Source organism: Callorhinus ursinus, unplaced genomic scaffold, assembly GCF_003265705.2.
Source record: "Callorhinus ursinus isolate GAN/ISIS: 27379988/994484 unplaced genomic scaffold, GSC_fseal_2.0 scaffold93, whole genome shotgun sequence".
Taxonomy (NCBI): domain Eukaryota; kingdom Metazoa; phylum Chordata; class Mammalia; order Carnivora; family Otariidae; genus Callorhinus; species Callorhinus ursinus.
This window is the reverse complement of record NW_027397155.1, coordinates 1,240,402-1,262,102: the sequence shown is the minus strand read 5'-3', so window position 1 is coordinate 1,262,102 and position 21,701 is coordinate 1,240,402. Positions and strand designations below refer to the sequence as shown.

The 21,701-nt window shown below is 37.7% G+C and overlaps 1 protein-coding gene across 4 annotated transcripts in view; it reads right to left on the bottom strand.

Annotated features, from left to right (window-relative positions):
• The window catches only part of GRM5 (glutamate metabotropic receptor 5), a 665,424-nt gene that overhangs the window by 155,989 nt on the left and 487,734 nt on the right, over window positions 1-21,701 (bottom strand). The window lies entirely within an intron of this gene.

Here is a 21,701-nt window from a genome sequence, read left to right as displayed (position 1 = left end):
CAGTTTTATTTGTTTTTAATATTTATTTATTTATTAGAGGCGAGTAGGGACAGAGGGAGAGGGAGAGAATCCCAAGCCAACTCCCCACTGATCTGGGTGCTCCACTCGGCTCCATTTCAGGACCCTGAGATCATGACCTGAGCTCAAGCTGAGAGACCGGAGCTTAACCAACTAAGCCACTGAGGCTCCCTGGAAGATCAGTTTTAAACTGAGCTTGAAAAGTATGGATAATGGAGTGATAAAGGTATTTTGAAATGTTATTTTCTAGATAGGGAGACGGTATTTGGGGATCAGAAAATAGTGACTATGAAGGATCGGAGCTACGTAGATCACCCAGGAAAGTGAACCAATGAGAATAAGCAAAGGAAGACCAATTGCGAATGGTCTGTTGTGTCATCCCAAAGGTTTGAACTTTTTCATTTGGGCAACAGGGAGCCAGTGGTGGCTTTTAAAGTGGGAAATGAAATGAGGAGACAATGAGAACTGTGTGAACTATGGTAGCAGTTTAACAGATCAGCGTGGTCGTAGATGAGTGTTCAGGGAATCAAGTTAGAAAATGTGCTGCAGTGTTCACGGAAACTGTTGGAGGCCTGAATTTCAAGGAGTAGCAGTGGGCTTGCGGAGCCTCATTTGTAAGGAATTCTAAGGATCCATAGGAAGAGATGTGTGGAGAATCGGGTAAAGGGGGATTTTTACAGTTTATGGGGGACATTAATGCTATTGTGGTGATATTGCAGGTATAAAACATCCTAAATGTAAAGGAGAGGAAGACAGGTCTGGGGTGAAAAAAGAAAATGAATACAAGCTGGAGTCTGTGATGATCAGATTTCCTTTTATATGCTCTCTAGTAGTTCTTTTCTCCTGGATTTTTTTTTTAAGATTTTATTTATTTATTCATGAGAGACAGAGAGAGAGAGAGGGAGAAGCAGAGGGAGAGGCAGGCTCCCAGAGAGCAGGGAGCCTGATGCGGGACTCGATCCTAGGACCTTCAGGATCACCTGAGCCGAAGGGCAGACGGTTAACCATCTGAGCCACCCAGGCGCCCCTTCTCCTGGATTTCTATCTATTCTCTACATATACAACTGATTTGAATGTTAAAAAAAATAAAAGTTAACAATTTTCTTATCTTTGGTCCAGTACCATATTAACCTACCCTATTCTATTTAGTATTTTTGTATGCTGAACAATAGCTGTTGGCAATCAGAAAATGAGAAATAATGAAAATTATAGAACTCTAAAGACTTGATACTCTATACCATTATGTCCTTATAATATAAATATTTTAACCTTAGAATTATTATTTTTATCATTTATTTTATTAAATCACTGATATATAAAGCAGATCAATACTTATGGTTGTAAAATAATTACTTCCAGGTTTACAACCAATAGATTTAATATCAAAATAAATTTCTGGAATGTGAAAGCCCCTGAAGGCTACATGCTAACAGGAATAAGAAAAAATCTTGGAAAATTATAAAGAGAAAAGGGTTATGAATTATCAAATGTTATTAGAGATGATAAATAATTTTAAAAATTGTTTCTATTATCAAAATCTAAATCTGTATAATGCAGATGATATAATATTCCTTTCCTCATTTCTTGTTAATATATTTTAAGTGATTGCTATGGAAAACAGAAAAATACATGTAGCACAGAAAATTGCCATTGGATGATCCTTTAGTTACAGTCTCCATGTTCTATTCATTCCAGCTCATTAATTCAATAAGCATTTTGAATGCCTCTTCTGTGCATTCGAACTGCACAGACACTGTGGTAGGTTCTAGTACATGCCCTTAAGGAGCCAACAGTCCATTAGGCATGACCTGGCTGAATGGGCAATCCTGACTTACGACCCATTGGCAGTCTCCTCCTTTATCCTTCGGACTGAACATGCCCTTTCCTTTTTCCTTAGTCTATCTGCAAACAGTACTGTTCATTAGGTTTCCAGTCACTGCATCACTTACTAAAAATCACATTCCTGTCCTACCTCCCTGAGATTACTCCCCAATAACCCCAATTAGTATTCTGGGTGTTTTCAAACTCTCAGTTCTTAACATTTACAATCTCTTGATTTATTTACTGGGAAGGCTAATCACATACAATTGGTATGAATTTCATTAGTTGAACTCTCAGACAACCCAATGATTCAGTATAACTCTACAGAGTTCTTGGGGAGGCATCTGCCGTGGGCAAACAACATGAAAAATCCCCTCCAAATCTGTTTCAAAAGGAGCAATACCAGATTTAAAATGTAAGCATCGGAATGACTGTTCCTCCAAGGGAGCAGTCATTAAATTAGTGTCAGGAGATGTGGGTTGGGGGCTGTGCCAGGCACCCATGGTCATTCTTCAGTCCTGCGTGTCAGAATGTCAGTGCTGCAGAGAGTAAGCACACACATGTTGTATCCTGGAGACGTAACACATAGATTCCTTTGCCTCAGATGTGTCACACATTCACACCCCCAGGCCTTTGAGTACACTATTCCCTCTAGAAAGAGTGCCACCTCTTCAACACGTCACATGTCTTCTGATTTTAAAATCTAATTCATCAGTCAAGCCTGGGCTAGAATGCAACCTAGCAATGACTGGGCTAGAATGCAACCTAGCTTGAGCTCCCCTGGGCTGAACAGTTTCCTCCTCTCTGCTTCCAAAATGCCGGGACACTTATTCCTTTATTCATTGAACAAGTATTGGGTAACTAATATGCTAAATGTGGGGTATTGTGGCGAACAGGAAGACAAGACCTGCACTCATGGGGCAATATTATGATGCTTTTAGTTTTGCATGTGTCATCATATTTATTTTTGTTTTCTCTAAGTAGACTAGAAATGTTATACTTTGGAAAACTCCTCATCTTTATGTCTATTATAAAGCCTGGCACGTAGTAAGCACTCAAGATACGTTTAATATAACTTATTAGAAAATTAGATCTTAAAAGGCAAAATTCAAATTATAGAGAATTATTTTAGGATAACTGTATATATTCATTTTTAATTGAGGATGCTCCACTGTCGGATGTACCTTGTAAAATGACTCTGAAGGCTGAATTGATTCCCCCTTCCAAAATGGTCCTCTCCATTCTCTACCTGATGCTATTAAGGTTAATGAGTACATTCATTAGACTGCATCCCAGCATTTTTTTTTCCAAATCTCTTCACAACCCACATAATTATTATGGAAACTGCTGTTCTACCCACATGTAATCATCATCCTGCCAAATCTTTTACCAATAGCATTTTAACAGATATTTCAGGATTTTTTTTTTTCTAATAGTGGGAGTCTACTGACTGCTTGGCTGTCTTCATATAATATTTCTTTTTTTTCTCCTCTGGGGGAGTAGGAGGTCTTAGAATCTCTAAATAATAGTGAAAAGCAAGGAAGGATATTGCACTTTCAGACAAAAGTTCTTATGAATATACACCAGTCAACACTAATGGATTATTTAATTCTAAAGAGAAGCACAATGTAGATTTTTTGAGAAAATGTTTAGGTTACTTACTGATAATCAACCTATCTCTGGGGTTTATAAATATGAGTTTTCCCAATTTCCAAGGCTTTATAAAGAACAAGTAAATGTGGATTGGAGGAGCTACATTAGAACATTCAAAAGAAGGATAAAAAGTTAGGAACCTAAACTTTGCTATGTGTCTAGCGTAGATCAGGTGATTTCTATCATAATACTTTCCCTAATTCTCTGTAGGCTTTGGAGGTGACTATTTTTAGCCCTGGGTTTTACTGCTCAGGAAACTGAGGTTCTGAGGGATTAAGGAATCTACTCAAAATTTCACAGCAAATATAGAGGGGATTTAAACCCAGATATTTCTAGCTGCAAAACTCCAGTGCTTGCAGTGATGATAGCAAGAAGTGTTTCTTAAGGGGAACATATTTAAAAGGCATGTAATGGAGGATGGGGAGCAGAGTGTAGGGCTAGGGCTGCATAGGTAGAATTCTAACATGACTCCCAAGATTGTTGCTCTCTGGTGTACACACACCTTCTCCTACCTTTTTAGTCAAACACTAATCTAGATAGGTGCTGCTGTGAAGGGATTTTCAAGATGCAGTTAAGGTCCCAGATAAATTGACCTTAAAAATACAGGGAGATCAACCTCAGTTATCTGACCTAATCAGGTAATCCCTGAAAAGAGACTGGCTCTCCCTGGACAAAGAGATTCCAACATGAGAGGGATTTGAGGTGAGAGGGCTGGAGGAGAAGCTCTATTGCTGGCTTTTAAGATGGAGGTAGCTCTGTGTAAAGAAACACAGTGGCCTCTGGGAGCTGAGAGTGCCATGAGGCGAACAACCAGCAAAGAAACAGAGACTCAGGCTTGAATCCAAAAGGAACTGAATTCAGCAAAAACTTGAATGTGCTTGGAAGCAGATTCTTCCACAAAACCTCTAGAAAGGAATGCAGTTCAGCCAATGCTCTGATTTCAGCCTGTTTAACTAAGTGGAGAACCCACTCATGCCAGGCATGGACCCCTGACTTCTAGAAAGCATGAGATGATAATGAATACTGTTTTAAGCTGCTAAATTTGTGGTAATTTGCTACACAGTAATAGAAAGTTATTATGCATTTCCCACCTCTCTGCTACATTTCTTCACTTGGAAGGCCAAAGCATGTTAATATTGGAAGGAATGCAATTGTAGGAGGTTTGACCGAATTCTCAGTTTGGTCCCAATAGACAGACTTCCAAAGGATTGGGGATTACCAAAAATTATGGAGAGTATTTAGCATATTGGAATAGTTGAAACATCGAACTTGCTTCAGTTTAGATTTCAGGATGATAAGCATTCTCCCCTCTGGTTTAAAGACTTGTTCCTCAGGGGAATGCTTCTTTATCATACACATCCTTCACAGAGGAGAAGCTGAGAATAGATTTTGTGAATAGATTATTTTGTGAGTTGTGCAATCTATTGTTTCTCTTGTCATATTATAGCCATTTGGAGAAATGCAAAAACTGAGGCAATTGTGTAAGATGTGCAATATGGTAAGATAATTCATTTAAATGGAGAAAGTGCATTATGAGTAGTCTACTGTACCCACAGCTTTCTATATAACTTTTTCTATGTTTTCTCATGAAGCTTCCTTACTTAGGATAACCTTCCAGTTTTCAAACCCCTTTTTCACTGACTTGGACTAATTTCTTCTGTTATGCCAGTAAACTAAGCATAATGTTCAGAGTAATAATTATGTATTGAACATCTATTAAGTTCCAAACAATAAGGCATATTTCATGATGATGCTGGTGAATATACTACCCCCCATCCATACACACCAATTTGTTTTCTTCCCTTATATCTTAAAACAGGTCTTCAGGGACTTCATAATTTCAGATCTACTGTATTTTCCTCATACTTTCCTCAACCTTCCTGCAGTATTTGACCTACTGTTCCAGTTAGCAGCATTTAATGAGTAACACGGCACATGCTAAATTCTCTGCAGAGTGCGGCAGATGAGGACTAAAGAGAAGAAAAGCTGTCATTCCTTACCCACTAGGCAGCATTAGAGACAGGGAAATAAGAATTTACAGAGTAGTAACGGTCCTCACGTATTTAGGGTTTGCTATCTGCCAGGCATTGCTCTAAGCACTTTCTATGGGTGCTTCCTCTCTGCCAGGTATTATTTATATATTCATATTCATTGTATATTAGAGAGGGTGGGTGGGGGAGGGGCAGAGGAAAAGGGAGAGAGAGAATCTTAAGCAGGTTCCATGCCCAGCACAGAGCCTGATATGGGCTCAATTCCACAACCCTGAGATCACAACCTGAGGAGAAATCAAGAGTCAGATGCTTAACTGACTGAGCCACCCAGGGACCCCTCATATGATATTTTCTATCTTTACATTTCATATGAAGAAAATTCAGCTGGAAAAATAATAAATCACCCAGGGTTATATAGGATTCCAATTCAGTCTACCTAAATCTAGAAATCAAAACTGAATCCATACAACCTATTAATGTGGTCTTTGATCCAAATCTGTGTCCAAAGTGATCTGGTTTTGTACATGAAAATGTAGAGAGAACGGTTATTTTAATTTCTGTTAAACACACACATGCACACATTTGGAATTCGTTTCTTTTTTTTTTTTTTTCTCCCTGGGACTGTAAGCAAAGAATTGCCTTAAACCACTGCATCCATCTTCTGAAAAAAAATGCCTATCTTTTTAGTGTTAGAATACACTGGCACAGTTATTAAGAATCCTTCTACTCACAAGGAAAAGAGCTATTAGGAGATGCTCAAGAGACCTTGATATCTGTATATAAACACAGAATGGACTCTCTTCAGTTCACATTTCATTTTGAGGCAACATGTTTTTCCTTGACAAAATATCCCCATGACACCCACTGAAACCAAGTCTGTTGTTAACTTCTCACATCTATCAGAGATGGTTTACCAGTGAACACTCACAAGCTGTGGAAGTCAAGTAAATAATCAAAAATTGCTCTGGGTGTGAGACTAAGGTTTAGAAATAGTCATTACTGAAGAAGCCAGATAAAAGTCAAAACTTAAAAGCCTGAAAATTTAGATGAATTTAGATGTTACAGGCCTAATAATTAATCCAAATAGACTGAAAATGTAAGTCACATATTAGAAACTGAACAGCTCCTTCCATTTCCAGCTATGATAGAAGAGACATACCTGCCACTGAAGACAATTAGAAAAGCTAGGTAAACTTTGAAAAATGTCTGCTTATGCTATTAGAAAGCTGTCAAGTCAACTAGGTCTCAGGGACCAAGATCCTAGAGAGAAAAAAATTGTACAGAGGTATGATTTTCCCTTTGAGTCGTGATAATTCATTGAAAGGCAGGGATGAGTGGCTAAGGGGTTGGAACAAAAGCAGAAAGTGAGGTTCAAAGTTTTTTAAGTTCTGGGCTAACATTACTCCAAAACATGATCAGCAAATATCTGGGAGAGAAGAGAGCACAGATGTGAAAAAAGACATTTGGTACTATCCCTTGAGCCATCTGCTTATTTGTAGACGGTTGCTGAGAAGCTTAGAAGTTGAGCATAAAGCAATGGCTAAGAGGCTGAAAAGATGGGCAGAGCTTTACACAGTTACAATGGATTGAAGAATAAAATAATTGGAATTTTGGACCTCCAAAGAGAAATACTTCAGGCTTTCATTTGTGATCTTTAAAGGCTATACCTTCATTGTCAGGCCAAACCAGAAAAAGACAAGCCCCAACAAAAATGGGACCCAACTTCAAATCATCTCAATAGTAAATTAGATTAAAATGGTTGCTCTCTGTTGTAACTGCTGGAAAGCAGCAAAAGCAAATCTTTGGAGCAATGTACTATTAGACATAGCTTCAGATAGTCTCTACATTGTCTATCATTCAATTAAAAATAAATTTAAGCAGTTTTTTGGGGGGTGGGGTGAGATGTAGAGGATATTTATGAACAGATTCTAAAATTTGTGTGGATATATAAATGACTAAGAATAGTCACTATTATATTGATAAAGGGAACAATGTTGGGAAAATATACCATTTAGATGCCAAGGCTTAGTATAAAGTTACAACTATATATAATTTGTAGAGATAGATAAACAGACCAATAGGACAGAGTCCTACCTGTATACAGAGATTTGATTTCTGACCAAGTCAACACCACAAAGAAGCACAAAAAATATTCTATTAAATGAATGAAAATCTGTATCTATATGGAAAAAATCCTGATACTTAATCCATGAAAATTAATTCCAGGCAGTTTGTAGATCTAAATGTAAATGATAAAACAATAAAGCTTCTATAAAGTTTTTTTAATGTTTTTATTTATTTATTCATGAGAGTCAGAGAGAGAGAGAGAGAGAGGCAGAGGGAGAAGCAGGCTCCCCGCCTAGCAGGGAGCCCGATGCGGGACTTGATCCCAGGACCCTGGGATCATGACCTGAGCTGAAGGCAGAAGCTTAACCATCTGAGCCACCCAGGCGCCCCAACAATAAAGCTTCTAGCTGATGACAAAAAACTTCCAGATATAACACAAGGAGAATATATTCATCATCTTAGGATAAGAAAGATTTCTCAAACATAGTACAGAAAGTACTAACCATAAAATCAGGATTATCAAAAGTATTTATAATAAAGTTGACATATATATATATATATACATATATATTTTCATCAAAGATATCACTGATTGAATGAAAAGGAGGCCACAAATTAAGAGATCCCTGGAGTGTGTGTGTGTGTATGTATGTGTATGTGTGTGTGTGTATGTGTCTGTGTGTGTGTGTGTGTGTGTGTGCAGGTAGATAGACAATAGATGGATTAAGGGGTAGGTAGATGATAGATAATTTAGAAAGTACTCATCTCTAGAATACATGAAGAATTCATATACATTAATATAAAAATAAGTCCTATAGAAAAAAAGGTCAAAAAGTTTGAACACTACACTTCACAGAACAGCTTTGAAATGGCCAATAGATAAAACAAGCACTCCACTTCATTCATAAAGGCAATACAAAGTAAAACCACGATGGATAGCATTACACACCAACATGGATGGCTAAAGTTAAAAAAGATGGACATAGAGCAGGGTTAAATCTGAAGCAATTTCAGTTCTCAAACATTGACAGTATAAGTATAGTTTGGTATAATCACTTTAGAAAACTATTAGACAGTGTCTTTTTTTAAGATTTTACTTATTTGAGAGAACCAGAGAGAGAAAACGAGTGGAGGGGAGGGGTAGAGGCAGAAACAGACTCCCCACTAAGCAGGGAGCCCGATGTGGGGCTCAATCCCAAGACCCTGGGATCATAGCATGAGCCAAAGGCAGATGCTTAACTGAGCCACCCAGGTGCCCTGAGGCAGTGTCTATAACAACTGAATATAAGCATACACTATGACCAAGCAATTCCACTCTTTGGCATGTCCCCAATAGAAATGCTGTCATATACACACCAAAAGGCATGTAGAAGAATGTTTACATGAGCAATATTTGCAATAGTCCTGTTTTGGAAAATAACCAAAATCTTGATTGCCAGTTAAAAGGATAATAAAGTGTGGTTTACTTCACATAATCAGTACAGATAGAATGAAAATGCACAAGTACTGCTACATGAAGCAAAATATATAATATAAACATAACATTGAATGAAAAAATATTCACAAATGAGAATAACATTCCATTCATATTAAATTAAGACAAAGATAATGCTAACCTACAGTGTTAGAAGTTAAGATAATGGTTCCTTTTGATGAGTGTTCTCCAGCTTTCCTCCTGTTATTGATTTCTTGTTTCATTCCACTGTGGTAGGAAAAGATATTTGACATAACTTCTATCTTCCTGAATTTGTTGAGACTTGTTTTGTGGCCTAATATATGATTTATCTTAGAAAATGTTGTGCGCACGTGAGAAAAATGTGTATTCTGCTGCTGTAGGAAAGAATGTTCTGTATATGTCTGTTAGGTCCATTTGATCTATAGTGTTGTTCAAATCCTCTGTTTCCTTATTGATTTCCTGTCTGGATGATATATCCATTGTTGAGAGTGGGGTGTTAAAGTCTCCAACTATTAATGTTTTGATGTTTATTTCTCCTTTTAGTTCTGTTAGTATTTGATTATATATTTAGAAGCTCTAATATTGGGTGCATAAGTATTTACAATTGTTTTATGTTCTTGATGGGTAGGGCCCTTTATCATTACATAATAACCTTTGTCTTTTTTTGACCATTTTTAACTTAAAGTCTATTTTGTCTGATACAAGTATAGCTACCCTTGTTTTCTTTTGGTTTCCATTTGTTTGAGATATCTTTTCTATCCCTTCACTCTCAGTCTATGTGGGCTTAAAGCTAAAGTGACTCCTTTGTACGCCTACTTTTGGGATGCATATTGGTGGATCTTGTTTTTTTTTTATCCATTCAGCCATTTTTTGCTTTTTGGTTGGATAATTTAAACCATTTATGTTTTAAAGTGATTATAGATATGTAAAGATTTACTATTGCAATTTTTTTTTCTTTTTCTGGTTTGATTCCTTGTTACTGTGTCCTCTCTTGCAGGCTTCATTTGTGATTTGATGATCTTTTGTAGTGGTATGCTTTGACTCTGTTAGCATAATCTTCTGTGCACCTACTACAGATTTTTCCTTTGTGCTTTTCATGAGGTTTATGAAAAAATGTCTTATAGCATCATACTCTATTAATAACTTAACTTCAATAATATACAGAAATTTTAGCTTTTACTTTTCCCATCCTCTCATTTTTGGCTATTGATATTATAATTTCCACCTTTTTTAATATTATGTATCTAATACCAAATCACTATAGCTATGGTTATTTTTAATATATTTGTTTTTAAACTTTAAATCTAGAATTGTACATGAATTAGGCACCAGCATTACAATATTCAAATCTGAGTTTATCTATTTACCATTACCTATGAGTTTTACATATTTAGATATTTTTACAATTTTAATTAGCATCTTTATTACTTCTGCTTGAAAAACACCCTTTTGCATTTCTTGAAAGGCAAGTCTAGTGGTGATGAACTCCTTAGCTGTTTGTTTGCTTGTTTGTTTTGGAAAGAGTTTATCTTTTCTTTATTTCTGAAGGACAATTTGCCTAGTATAGTATTCTTGGTTGACAGTTTTCATCTCTGGTCAGGTGAGGTTGCTGGCTATGTTCTGTTGGGGAGTTGCCACTGGTGGACTTCTTGATTGGGCTATGGCCTTGGCTCTTCAGTTGCTTCTGGTTGTGTGGAGTCTCAGGCCATGATCTTTCACTGGATGGTGCTGCTGGCTGGACTCCGTTCAGGTGGGGCTGCTGGCAGAGCTTTGTGGTCATACAGGGTCTCAAGTTGTGTTCTACAATCAGGTGGGGACACAGACTATGCCCTGAAGTTGGGTGGGACTACAGGCTAGGCTTCCCAATCAGGTAGGCCAGTGGCTCTGTTCTGCTATTGGGCAAGGTCATTGGCCAGGCTGTTTGGTTGGGAGGAACCTTCAGCTATATTCTATAGTTGGTTAGAGCTAGAGACTGTGCCTCACATTTTGTGGGGTGAGGATTACTTTCCAGGCTCCTTTGTTGGTGGCAGGAGACTCTGGCTATGTTCTGTGATTTGACTGGGCCACTGGCAAGGCTCCCTGAAGGCTATGTTCAGCAATCAGGAAAAGCCATAGGCTGGGCTCTATTGTGGGGTGGGGCTATAGGCTGGGCTTCATAGTTGAGTGGCACCGAAGACTGGGTTCCAAGTCCAGGGTCACTGATTAGACTCCATAGCTGCCTGAGTTCTCTGGTAAGGCTTCCTGGTTGGGCAGGACTTGAGGCTATATTATATTATTTATTTATTTATTTTAAAGATTTTATTTATTTATTTGACAGAGAGCGAGAGCACAAGCAGGGGGAGCAGCAAGCAGAGGGAGAGAGAGAAGCAGGCTTCCAGCTGAGCAGGGAGCCCAACATGGGGCTCCATCCCAGGACCCTGGGAATATGACCTGAGCTGAAGGCAGACGCTCAACTGTCTGAGCCACCCGGGTGTCCCGAGGCTATATTTAGCTAGTAAGCAAGGGTTTAGGTTTGCTTCCCTGCCCAGACAGGGCCATTGGACAGGCTCCAAGACTGGTACAGAGTTTTGCTTGATTCAGGTTGGTGACCTGAATCAGGAAAAACACTGGGGGAGCTGGATATCCACCATGGGTTCTTTTCTCCCCACTGGAGAAAACCTAGGCTCAGGGGCCCCTCTTGCTCTGCCACTGTGCTGGCCTGGGGCAGGGGTGATGGAGTCTGCTGCTCATGTAGCTGCTCTTCTGGTGCTTCCAACGGGTGCCCTGCTTCTCAGTCTCTGTGCTCCAGAGGTGCTTCAGTGGCATCTTTGTTCTGGGATTTTCACCACCATGTCTTGTCTATGTATAACTGCTAGTTGTGAGGGCGACTGAAGTCAGGAATGACCTGTGTTGCTATCTTGATGACATCAGTCTGACCAGCAGTTTGTTTTTCATAGAAGTTTTAAACATGAATATGACATAATTCAATGTACAGTTTTGATGGAAGACTCTTCTCAATGAATATGTCTGAAGAAAGGCAAGACTTATTAGAAGGCAAGGACTTATAATTCAGGCAAGGACTGATGAGCATTTGAGAGAGAGAAGAGAGCACAGGATAAAAGTAAAGGACTCAAGTAAGTAGTTCAAAGAGGCAGGGTTTGTGGATAAATATTCTGTAGAGTAGGAGTAAGGTGAAGGAGTCTAGAAAGATTCCAAATTTTCTTATTTGTGTGATAAGTACCATTTAGTAAAGAGAAATGTGTATTGAGACTTTAGTTTTAGATATGTTGACTTTGAAATATTTGTGAGATATTCAAATGGATTATGTCAAGAATGCAGTTACACAGATAGTCTGAAACTTAGAGAAGTCTGGCCCGAGATATTTAATTTAAATGTTGCCAACAAGGGGTGCCTGGGTGGCTCAGTCGGTTAAGCATCTGTCTTTGGTTCAGGTCATGATCTCAGGGTCCTGGGATCAAGTCCCACGATGGGCTCCCTGCTCAGCGGGGAACCTGCTTCTCCCTCTCCCTCTGCCACTTCCCCTGCTTATGCTCCCCCCACTTCTCTCTCAAATAAATAAAATCTTTAAAAAAATAAATGTTGCCAACAAATCAGTGTTTGGTAGAATTGTTAGAAGGTAATGTAATCACCCAATGAGAGTGTTTTGTGTGACATAAGCAAGGGAGAAATGTCTAAGTCCAGATGATACTTGCATTTAAGGAATATGTGGAAGAGAAGATATGCTTTTAGGAATTTGATAAAGAAAGATAAAGAGGGAAGAGAATAACAATAAGTATAGTGATGGGAGTAGGGTGCTAATGCAAAGCCAAGAAACGCAACAGCTTGAAAACAACCTAGCCACCAGTGCACCCATCACAAGGCACAGGACTTAAAACTGTCCTTAGGATCTGGCAACATGGTCAAGACGTTCTAGTGGAGTGGTAAGGACAAAAGCCAGATTTTAGTAGAATGAGACTGAAGGAAAAGGGAGAAAGAAAGGGCTGGTATGGATCATGATGGAATAGAGTTGCATGCTTTTCTCTAATATTTCTCAGCAGTTGAGAAATAGGACTGCTGAAGGTGGATTATAGAATGGATTTTGCCAAATGAGTGAAATGTAAAGATCGGATTTGTAAGACATTTGAGGGTCTGGCTGAGAAACTGGTTTGAATAATCAACTATGGTGTAAGATGATTAAGAAACTCAGGCTGGACTGGAAGGAGCAGAGATACTGGGGGAAAATGGAGAAATCCTAAAATAAGGGTCTTCTATAAGAGCAAGGACATATGAAGAGGCAAGGAAAACAAGAAATGGCAAAAGCAAAAAGTAGATAATAAAAGTGAAATTAAGAGATGATAAAATAAGATAAAAACAGAGAGGGAGGTAAACCATAAGAGACTCTTAACTGCAGAGAACAAACGGAGGGTTGCTGGAGGGGAGATGGGTGGGGGATGGGCCAAATGGGGGATGGGTATTATTAAGGAGGGCACTTGTTGGGATGAGCACTGGGTGTTGTATGTAAGTGATGAATTACCAAATTCTACTCCTGAAACCAATACTACATTATATGCTAACTAACTTGAATTTAAAAAAAAAATATGCTTTACTGAGAAAAAAAAAGGCATTAAAAGGAATAAGCCAGATACATTTGGCTAGCTTCAGAAATTATAGTAGTGGGACTTGTTTCAAACAGACATAAACTATATGAACCTAACCCAGACTATATAAAAATGTTGAGCCTAACCCAGACTCTTTAAGAGAGAATGCATTACATTTTTATTAATAAGCTTTAGAATACCCAACAACAACAACAACAAAAGAGATGATAAAAGCATGTTTGTTCAGAAAATAGGATATTGGATTTAGAATTTGTAGGTGATGGAAGAATTGAAGATGTGCCATTAGGCATGTGCTAGGATAAACTGGATATTTATTTCCTTTATTCCCCATGCAACTCTATTCTTTTCTATTGAATTTCACTTCAACCAATTATTTTTAAGCACCCATGTATTATCATGTTTGATTATAATAGAGAAATTTTACAACTAGGGAAGTCTTGAGCAGGTGTCAGCAAACAATCTTTTAATAACAAGGAAGTTATTTTGTTTGTTATTGTTATTTGTGGTTTATTTGTTGAGTTGTTTGAACGTAATGTGATGTTCGTCTGTTGGACAGAATGTTTTTACCTAACTAGGAACATGAACTTCTTAGTTTTTCTGCTAACCAGAAAATCACTGTTAGTATCTGTTCTCTAGAGCAGTTAGGGTTTTATACACACAGTCACACTCATGTGCACACACATCAATACACACATTAACACATATAAGCCCACGTACATCCATGCACAACACATGGATGCAGATACATTTGCAAAGGAAGAACAGAACGAGTGTTCAGTGTAAGCATCACCTTATCTGAGACATTATTCCTTACAGGATATTTTGGAAAGGGACAAAAATTCATTTGTTCCAAAGAACTGAAACAGTATGATGATCTGCAGCTCTAAAATTACTGGCAATGAGCAGTGCAAGATTTTAGTCACAATTCAATACAGAAGAGTCAGCCAAAAAATAGCACTCAGAATGTGAATTCAGGCAGTTCAATGATTCTGCTCTGGACCAACATCTGGTTATTAAAGTCACCCTGGAGAAGCCTGGCAACTTAAGAATAATTTATTTCTGAGAAGTAGATTCATTTGTTCCTCATCTTACCAAATTCATTTATTCTAGATTTTTAGGGGAATAAAATTCACTCTTTTAGTTTGCTATTGCCCCTAAAAGGTTTAACACTGGCTCATCATGCCTGAATGTCCAGTTAGAACAAAAGTTATGTTTCAAAAGTAGAAAGGGAGAAAAAAGGTGTCGAGGGAGGTGTATTATATTTTTAGTAGAAAATATGAACCTAGACAATGTGAGAGGAATAGAGAAGGGATGGATAGGGCCAAATGGTTCATAGTTTATCTCTATCAGACCAGGGGCACCTGGGTGGCTCAGTCATTAAGCGTCTGCCTTCAGCTCAGGTCATGATCCCAGGGTTCCGGGATCGAGCCCCACATTGGGCTCCCTGCTCTGCGGGAAGTCTGCTTCTCCCTCTCCCATTCCCCCTGCTTGTGTTCCCTCTTTTGCTGTCTCTCTCTGTCAAATAAATAAATAAAATCTTTAAAAAAAAATCTCTATCAGACCAGAAGACACCACATTATCCTCTCTCACTTAGATTAGGTGCTACTGGTCTTCCTTTGCTGTTACCAGTGAGATTTTTAAAACCCAAACCTAATAAGATATCAGATGTGATAACATCTCTGCAGAAACATTTTCTTTGGTTTTCTCTGGCTTTAAATAAAGTCCAAACTCCTTAAGGAAGCACACAGATTCTTCATGATATTGTCCTTGCTCAATATTCTCTCTCATCTTCTCCTGTTCTTTCTGTATGTCCTCATTACTTTAAATTCCCAGAAGATATCACGGTTTCTTACTAATTCTCCCTACTACCAGTTTTAATAATCACTCGTGTTTGTTTAGTCACACTTTTCTTCCCTTCATTTTACTAATTCTACCTGTTTTCTGACCTCTTTTCAGATGCCTTCTCTAAGCCTCTTATGATCCCACCAGTCTGAAAGAGATATGCTTTTGAACCTTAATTCCAATTTAGTATGCATCACATTGAATTCCATTTGTTTATATACTTCTCTTCCTCAGGACATGGTGAATTTCTTAAGGGTGGTGCTTCTGTAGCCCCAGCACTTAACTCATTGCTTGTTGATGAAGCAGAGATTCCATAGTATTGGATAAATGGAAGACATGTGGCAGTGGTTAAAGAGGAACATTCTTTATCCGAATGAAAAGAGAGATATGCTAGCAGTTTAAATGGATAAGGATTTTGGAGGCTACATTGAGGTTTCAGGCCTGTGGGGCATTTGAGAGGGGAAGTAATATTTTCTATCTTCAAGAAGATTAAAGCCTTTTTGGTTGACAAACTTTTGGTACACAAAATAATTTTGAACCACCTAAGGCTGTCTCTAAGCTAAGGTGTTGTACACCAGAAGAGATGCGCAGCAGGAGGGGAATATTTACAGGAATAAGGATAGTCCAAGTAGGGTTTATTTATTTTTTTTAAGATTTTATTTATTTGAGAGAGTGAGAATGAGAGAGCGAGAATGAGATAGAGCACATGAGAGGGGGAAGGGTCAGAGGGAGAAGCAGACACCCTGCTGAGCAGGGAGCCCGATGTGGGACTCGATCCCAGGACTCCAGGATCATGACCTGAGCTGAAGGCAGTCGCTTAACCAACTGAGCCACCCAGGCGCCCCTCAAGTAGGGTTTAAAGAAAAGATTTGAACTGAGTTTTGATTATCCATAGGTTTTGTGTAGGCTGAGAAAAACAAGATTTTTTAAGATAAAGGGATCATCCGGCACAAAAATGGAGATTTTCATGGCATGTGTGAGTGGTGATAAAGATTCCTTCTTAACTATTGCCTCCATGAAGAATCAACCTCCCTCCAAGGATTCTGCCCCACAATCATAACTGTTTGCCAGATGGTTATATCTAGGTGTCCCATCCTCACCTGAAACTCTATATTTAAAGTCAAACTCATCTTCCTTCCTCCCTAGTCAGTTGCCCTGTGTTGACCTTTCTCAAGCCATCCAGCCTTCAAAGTTTGGACTCATTAGTTCATGTCCTACACATGAAGAGTCAGGTAATGGTCTTGGCGCATACTAGGCATTTTATAAAAGTTTACCGAATTCATAAAAGGAAACACTCTGGAGTCCAATGTGACCATGTGAAGGTTAAACACAGGAATGGATGGATGAGGTATGGAAAGGCAGAAAGAATAGATAGCCATAATCGAAGGTCTGAGCATTCCAACATGTAAAAGAATCAAAAATAGTATTTGGAGAGTTAGAAACATTAGGTGCTGGGAACTGCAGCTCTGGTTTCATGAACCCTTGGATAAAAGATTTGAAGTTAATTATAACAAAGAACTTGGCAACAGGGATCATTAGGAAAGTTAACGTATTTTATCTTTTAGGGAAGTTACCAGCATTCCATAAAAGTTAATTTAATGTCTTGAATTTTGTCATAATACTCTCATAAAATTCAATCTATCTAATTCAGTGTTTTATTTCCCTAATTGATTGGTTTTATAACTGATTGACTTGAGTCCCACTCCCAGCCCTTCCAGAAGAATTGAGTGAGCTGTAAAATTCTCCAAAGGGCATTATTAATTTGGTCTTCAATGGATTATTTGTAAACTTAAAAATGTTCATCAGGTACCTACTATATATCTATGCTATCATTTGAGTTACAATGGCAAATAATATGTTCTTTATTCACCCTCACCCCCACTCCACATATTCTTAAGTTTGTTGGAGGCAGGTATTGTATCCTTGTTATATTTATGTTCCAGTGCTTGGCAAATAGTGAACACTGAATAAATATTTGTTGAATTAATGGATGACAAATTACACATTGTAAGTGCTATGATTTATATATGCACAGTATGCTATAGGAAGTATAAAAAGAATGATGATTACTTATTGCTTAGAACAGTATATTTCAGAGGGATTCTCAATTTTGTTCATAAATTTTGGAAAGTATAAGACAGAGTGAATCCCTCAATTCAAGCACTTCATCATTATCAAGTTGCTAGATAATGAAAGTAATTATTTTTAAAGTGAAAATTACAGACTTGATAAGTTAGTGAGTCTAAGACTGAAGTTAATCCATTCATCTAATCAACGTGTATTTATTTAACACCTACTGTGTGCCAGGTACGGCACTTAATGCTTCTCGTCAAATGATGACCAAGATGTGGTCATTTTGTTGAAAGAACTCAGTGATTATTCATCTGAAATTACAGAAAAGCAATTTATATTATTTATATATTATTTATATTAAAAAAATGAAAAGTGGGGTGCCTGGGTGGCTCAATCGGTTGAGCATCTGCCTTTGGCTCAGGTCATGATCCTGGAGTCCTGGGATCAAGCCCTGCATCAAACTCCTTGCTCAGCGGGGAGCCTGCTTCTCCCTCTGCCTGCCCCTCCCCCTGCTTGTGCTCTTTCTTTCCGTCAAATAAATAAAATCTTTAAAAAAAATGAAAATACTCTCTTCTGCTTAACCAACTACTTGAAAAAATACTTCAAAGCTGTTGAAATGCATTTAGGATAGTAAGATAATAAGTAGTTCTATAATAATTTTAAATTCTTTTATTGTTGGACAACCTGCCATTTCACCTTTTTATTTATTTTAATGTCCAATGATGTTGATTTTACTATATGCATTTATGTGATGAGAAGGTATCTCTCTCTGTCTCTCTCTCTCTCTCTCTCTGTGTGTGTGTGTGTGTGTGTGTGTATACATACAGTTTTTATTCAGTTGTACATTTGCAGCATTCTTCAGAAGCCCTGACTTATAGTGGGTAATGGTTTCCTGTCAATATATACTTTTGTCCTCCTCCATAGTAAATGTTTTAACTCCAGAGGTATGACCTATTAAGTCTCAGTCAAGGTAATCTTTCTTATTGCCACAGTTATGTGTTTAGGTAACCTTAGTCAATATAGTTAGAATTTATATTTTTTTCTGGCCTACACAGAACTTTTCTGGAAATTGTGTGACATAGATATTCTCTTTCCCCCTGAAGACAATGCCATATGAAGGGGTAAAGCTGCTAACTGCTATTCTTCCACCATGAGGGAGAAACAAACCCAAGAGCAAATCTGCTTTGGCTTCATGTTTCATGGAGAGTCATAAGGAAATGGAGTCAGAGTTCTGGTCACAACATACCTAAAACTTGACCACTCTGGACTTTTTAGTTACATGAACTAATACATTCTTTTTAATGCTGAAGCCAGTCTATATTGAGTTATCTGTTATTTGTATCAAAAATAAAAACATTAAAAATTATAGGTAGGTGTTAAATTCAGATGTGGCTATGAATTCATCATTGATCATAAAGCTGTATCTTTGTGTTTGACTTACATTAAACATTTAACTGGAAGAAAGAGACTTTTATTTCATTGAATACTCAAAATTGATAAGTTTTTAGATTAATGTTGCGTACTATAACAATACATGGAATGTTATTATTACTGCCAGATATCAGTTACTGACAATTATGCTGTAAAAATTCCAAGATATTGGAATAAACATATAGTATTAATAATGAACATGTGATCCTTAAGCAAATTATGAACCATGGGAGACTCTGGACTCTGGGAAACAAACTGAGGGTTACAGAAGGAAGTGGGGTGGAGGGATGGGGTAACCAGATGATGGGTATTAAGAAGGGCACGTGTGGTGATGAGCATGGGGTGTTATACACAACTGATGAATTGTTGAACACCATTAAAAACCAATGATGTACTATACGTTGGCTAATTGAACATAATAATAATTTTTAAAAATCACAGTATACAGAATAATGTGGACCTAAGATTGCAAACATGATGAATTTTTAATAGGTCTAGCCCATCCTGAACCTCTCCTCGCCTGTCCATTATTTGAGCCACACCACAGAAATTGTTGCTTCTTAGCTCCACTGGTCATCAGCACCCATTTTCCACCTTTGAACATATTTCAGCAATTGGCTAGTTCTTTCCCCTCCATAATCTCATTTATTTTTTAACTCATTCATTCAACACATTTATTTAGCAACTCCTACACACCAGACAATGAACTAGTTATGAAACACCGAATACAGCAACAACGAAAAAGACATGTGATGCCATTACAGTGAATAAAAACATTTATACCAAGATCACATAATAATTTTAAATTACAAATTGATTACAAAAAGAGAAAGAGGTACAACAATGAAGAAATATCAGATGTTGACTTGACCTCATCTGGGGGCCAGGATGACTTCCATGAAGAAGTGAACATTTAATCAGAGCTCAAAAGATGATGATAATTAACAACGAAAGAAATATACCAGTAATAATTCAACCAGGTAAAGCAGGATCCCAAGAAGAAGTAACTTATTTGAAGCTCCAAATGAAGTCCCTAAGGTAGGAAGAAGCATGACTCATTGAAAGAAGTGAAAGAAGGCAAGGGCCGAGAATGAGAGGGGAGAATGGTCAATGTGCTGAAAACCACATCGCTGGAACCTCACAGGTCACTTGAAAGATTTTAGTCTTTGCCCTAAGAATGAAAAGTCACTGAAGAGTTTGAAGTAAGAAATGGCAGGATTAGATTTGCATTTTAGAAACATCACTCTCTAAACTAGTTAAGAATATGAAACATTACTGGTGAGAGCCCAAAGTAGAGGATACAGTTGCAAATTAAGATGTGAATCCTATTATGAATTCTATTTTAAATATGGTGACTTTCTAATATACAATTGGAGATATTGGATATATGAGTTTGGGATTCCAAAAATTTGGCATTGTGCACATGAATCTGAGAATAAGGAATCAGGACTCTCAGGTTATAAAAGAAATAAAATACAAACTAGCTTGTGTAAATATATGTATGTATGTATGCACATACTTATATATCTATCTATCCATCCATCCATCTATCCATCCATCCATTCATCCATCCATCCATCCATCTGGATTCTTTTGCCTTATTACCAGGAAGTTCACTCATAGGGTTGGCTTCACATATCACTATATCCTGGGGCTCAAATAATTTTATTAGCCCCTTCCATTTAGAAGTTGGGAGAGAAGTTAGATTCAATTAGTTTAAAAACCATGTGGAAGGTGAAAAAGTTGAACAGCAAGTGTCATTATTCTGAGGGATATCTCTGTCATTGCCATTTAGACTGATTTCTTTTTAATTAATTAATTAATTAATTACTTTTTAAATATAAATTTTAGTTCGTTAATATACAGTGCAATATTGGTTTCTGGAGTAGAATTCAGTGATTCATCACATACAACACCCAGGGCTCATCATAACAAGTGCCCTCCTTAATACCCATCCCCCATCTAGCCCATCCCCCACCCATTTCCCTCCATCGACCCTCAGTTTGTTCTCTATCCATTAAGAGTCTCTTATGGCTTGTTTCCCTCTCTCCTTTTTCTTTTCTTTTCCACTTTCCGTATGTTCATCTGTTTTCTTTTTTAAATTCCACATATGAATGAAATCATATGGTATTTGTCTTTTTCTGACTTGTTTCACTTAGCATAACATACCCTAGCTCAATCCATGTTGTTGCAAATGGCAAGATTTCATTCTTTTGATGGCTTGAGTAATAGTCCAGTGTGTGTGTGTGTGTGTGTGTACCACCTCTTCTTTATCCATTCATCAGTTGATGGACATTTGGCTTCTCTCCATAGTTTGGCTATTGTTGATAATGTTGCTATAAACATCGGGGTGCAGGTGCCCCTACAAAAAAGTATTTTTGTATCCTATGGATAAATACCTAGTAGTGCAATTGCTTGGATCATAAGGTAGTTCTATTTTAACAGTTTTGAGGAACCTCCATCCTGTTCTCCAGAATGGCTACACCAGTTTGCATTCTCAGTAAAACACAAGCTTGGCCATATACTGGACAAATCCTTTTTAAGTGAGAAATTTTTCTGCTTTTGAGAACTGAATTTGGTACACACTCCCATAACCCTGTTTCCTGACATCTTCCTTACTCTTTATTTTTTCATCCACTTAATAAGAAACAAAAAACCAAAACCCTGAGAGTTGCTACAGTTTCAATGATTAAACCACTAAGTTACATAAAGCGAGTCTATCATCCTTCTTCTGGCTTCTCCAGATGCTGG